This window comes from Alligator sinensis, unplaced genomic scaffold (assembly GCF_000455745.1).
Source record: "Alligator sinensis unplaced genomic scaffold, ASM45574v1 scaffold857_1, whole genome shotgun sequence".
NCBI classification, from domain to species: domain Eukaryota; kingdom Metazoa; phylum Chordata; order Crocodylia; family Alligatoridae; genus Alligator; species Alligator sinensis.
The window spans coordinates 103,129-107,610 of NW_005842439.1; positions in this window are offsets into that span (position 1 = coordinate 103,129).

Consider the following 4,482-nt stretch of genomic DNA (forward strand, 5'->3'; position numbering starts at 1 on the left):
TCCTCACCAGGTCGTTGCCCGTGGCCAACACCAAGTCCAACAAGGCATCCCCCCTGGTGGGGCTGTGCACCTCCTGGGTTAGATGAAGGTCCTGGCCTCTGTCTAAGAACCTACGGGAGCACTCAGACCTGGCTGACTGCTCCTCCCAGCAGATGTCTGGGAAGTTCAGGTCCCCCATGACTACCACATCCTTAGCCTTCGCTACCTCGGTGAGCTGACCCAAGAGTTCCTGGTCAAGCTCCTCTCCTTGGTTGGGTGGTCTATAGTAAACTCCCACCGTTAGGTCCCTTTCCCCTCTTTTGCCTTGAACCCTAACCCAAAGCACTTCAGAGTGCTTCTTCCCTGACTCTTTACTAATTAGCGAGGATGTGTATTCCTCCTTGATATAGCTCCTCCTCTGACCCAGTGTAACACTGGGTCAGAGGAGGAGCAAACAGAAGTGCTCTGGGTTAGAATACAAGGGGAGAAAGGGACATAACAGTGGGGGTCTACTACACACCATCCAACCAAGGAGAAGATCAAGACCAGGAATACTTAAGTCAGCTCACGGAGGTAGTTAGGTCCAAGGATGTGGTCGTCATGGGTAACCTAAACTTGCCAGACATCTGCTGGGAGAAGCAGACAGCCAAGTCTGACCACTCATGTAGGTTCTTAACTGACATGCAGGACCTCCATCTAACCCAGGAGGTACACAGCCTCACCAGGGGAGTTGCCTTGTTGGATTTGGTCCTGGCCACGGGCAATGACCTGGTATGGGGTCTGCGGGTGCTGGACCACCTGGGCGATAGCAATCATCGTCTGCTGGAATTCACCATCCAGCGCAAGGTGGCAAAAGCCTCCAGCAAGGCAGCAGCCCTCTGGACTTCAGGAGGGTGGACTTCAATGAGGTAAGGAGAATAGTTGGAGAGGCACTAAGGTCCCAGAGGGGAGAGGAGTCAGGTGTCCAAGAAGAGTGGTCATTCCTTAAGGAGATGATCCTCCAAGCCCAAAGGGAGGTAATCCCAACATGGATCAAATGGGACAAGAGGGTACAAAGGCCCCCGTGGCTCACCAAAAGCATACGGGAATGTCTCCTAGCTAAAAAGGAGGTGTACACCCAATGGAAGGGAGGGGCCATCACAAGAGAGGGCTATACCTCGGTAGCTCGGGAATGTAGGGTGGCGGTCAGGAAGGCCAAGGTAGAAATGAAGCTGGGACTAGTGACCCAGATCAAGGACAATAAGAAGTCCTTTTTCAAATACATAGGGGGGGCAAAAGAAGGTGCCAGGTAACATGGGGTCTCTGCAGGACACGCTAGGAAATCTGGCCATCTCACCTGACAGTTAAGCTGACATATTCAATAATTTCTTTGCCTCCGTATTTCTGAGGAGGGACCCGGATATCTCCCCCACTGGCATCCCTGAGGGCCCTGTGGGTGGCACACCCAGGCCTAGGGTTAATGAGGACCTTGTCAGGGAACTTCTGGAGGGACTAGATGTATTTAAATCCGCAGGTCCTGATGATCTCCACCCCAGAGCACTGAAGGAACTAGCAGGGGTCATTGTGGGACATCTGGCACAGCTCTACGAGCACTCGTGGTGCTCGGGCGATGTGCCAGAAGACTGAAAAAGGGCCAATGTGGTCCCCATCTTCAAAAAAGGGAGGAAGGAGGACCCAGGAAACTACAGGCCCATGAGTCTTACCACGGTCCTGGGGAAGCTTTTTGAAAGAATTATCCTGGCGCATGTCCAGGAAGGGCCAGCAGGGGAGGTTATGTTCAGGGGCAACCAGCATGGGTTCATTAGGGGCAGGTCTTGTCAAACCAACCTGGTGGCCTTCTATGACCAGGTCACCAAGTCCTTGGATGCAGGTGTCGCAGTGGATATAGTCTTTCTGGACTTCAGGAAGGCCTTCGACATGGTCTCTCACCCCATTCTCAGTAAGAAACCAGGAGACAGTGGTGTTGATGCCTACACGGTCAGATGGTGGGGCGCATGGAGCATGCCACAGGAATGCGGCGGGGGGGCCCTCCATGTGCTTGGTGGTGAACTTCTGGGTCCATCAGGGAGCACACTGGTGAGCTGCCCAGCACCTCCTGGCTTGGCGACCCCAGGTGCCCCCCCAGACCTAGGACGCACCAGTCACCAAGCTGGGGAGGTGTGGGGGTGGCTCCCTGGTGGACCCAGAAGTGGACTAGAAATGCTTCTGGTCCGCTTCTGAGTCAGCTGCCAAGTGCACTGGGGAACCCCTTGCACTTCTCCATGAGTAATACTCATGCAGCCCAGCATCGCAGCACTCACAAGCCCCTGCTACCTAGAGGCATCTAGAAAAAACATTTAAAGCTGTGTCTATGTCTGAATCTCCAAATCTTTCTGAATCTCTCTGAATCGATTTGGAGGGTTTTGATTCAATTCGGAGAGATTAAAAGGTCCTCTGATTCGATTTGGATTCAGAGATTCGGCCACCAAATCAGGCCAAATCTCCACCGAATTGAATCAGGGACCAAAGCTTTGTACAGTTGTACTGTTCAGGAAGCACTTACTGGACCATGAACTTGATTTATGGTAAAGATCTCGGTAAAAGACAAAGGGGACACAGTCAGGACCCTTGCCTGACTGGGTTTCCCAGACTTTGTTGTTGTTGTTGTTTTTTGCTGCTTCCCTCCCTTCCCACCCACCCCTCCTCCCCACTCTTTTTTTTTCAGGTCTCCTGCCAAACATTTGTCTGCTTTGTCATTTTTTTCACACAAAAAAATGCCTGCTTAATCTTAGCAACTGCTTTTTCCACTTCAATAGCCTCAAAATTTTCCCCAGAGAGCTGTAAGCCCTTTAAATATATTTGGGTTGCCAGATTTCTTATGTTCTCTCTCCAGGAAGCCAATTTTGCTTCTAAGCTGTTGAGAAAGGGCCAGTCTCATCTTTTCTTGCACTTTGAAGTTATTGTATGGCACCTTACCCCCTCCTCCTCCTCTCTCCTCACTCCCCTTCAAGTGTCAGCAGTTGTCCCTGGGGTAACATAAAGGCCAGAATGCCTTCCCAGGCCTCACTTAAGCTCTTTATCCTCTCTACGTCTTTTATCCTGTATTCATCATCAACTGGAATTGGTGTTTTATGACCATTGTCCCCAGGTGTATAGCTTTACACCAAACTGAAGAGCCTAAACAGGGCTAAATGTATCAATGGCTGTATGCCCTGCCCCAATTCAGCAGTTCTGTGGGAGTGTGCTTTGCAAAGTCATCTCTTTACCCATACAGCTTTTTATACCAGACAAAAGGAGGTACTGTCCAGATTATTCCTCCAAGCAAATTTGTGCTTGCAACTGTCACTGCATTGGGGAAATTTGGAACAAAATAGATCCTTGCATTTGACTAGTAGTATAGCATCTAGAATTCTCTTCCAACAGCTCTCATTTCATTTCAGTATTGCCTGAAAACATGATTGAACAAAGATACAGTAGTTTCACCAAGTTTGCGGGTTCAGTCCTGATTCAATTACAGTAGGAAACTGATTCTAGTGTGTAAATTGCAGCAACAATATTCATGATTGAAACAAGAAATGAGTTGCACAGCACATAAACCTTTGGACAAACACAGGTCCTTTCCTCTGATGCCAGCAAGTTTATTAGCACTGCACAGAGACATTTTTGGAGTGATCTGCAGGGATGAAAGGCTTACATTGATGAATAACCGAGGAAGCTAGAATGGATTAGGTCTTGTATGGGCACTTGTTAAAAATGGTGCAATTCAAGGAACTCTCAGTTCTTTTACTTATTTTCATAAATGATTAGTGGGGTCAATAAAAGTCATGCAGGTTGACCATTATTTGGTGTATATAATGCCTATTTTTGTACACTCAAATGTTTCTATATGGCAAACAAAAGCTAAGAAATCAATGCATTTTTGAATAAGCCTCCCAAATTCCTTATTATTCCAAGACATTATTACACCCATTTTACAGGTATGAAAACTGAGAGACCAAATGAATAAGAAATGAGGCTGTGGAAAGGATACAATGTTCCTAAGCTTCCAGTTTTGTGCTCCACCTGCCCTAATGACTATACACTTTGTACCTAAAAGAAAGGTACATGACCACTTTGTGACCAGAATACCTTCCTCTTCCACCTAGCTCTGTAACAAGCTGACCCAAATTGGGATAATTAAAGGTGGATGAAAAATATCAAGGCTGGTTCAATCCTGAGTCAGGCCAGAAAGTTGAAAATCTTAGAAATCATTCCTGAAGTGAAATTTCATGAATATTTTATTTCAGCCCTATTGGAAGATGTAGATAGATATTATATTGTATTGTTCCTTCAAGCGCTTAAAGAAATAATGCCTCTATAGATCAAAATGAAGAGAAATTTTGCACTCACTGCAAATCCCAAGTCATTGTGCAAGTAACTCAGTCTTATGACTCTGACCTCCGAACTATAAAATGGTGCACATGAAAAAGGAAAAATAAAATAAAATACAGGTATAACTTTGGCAGGAGGCTGGTCATTGGGAAA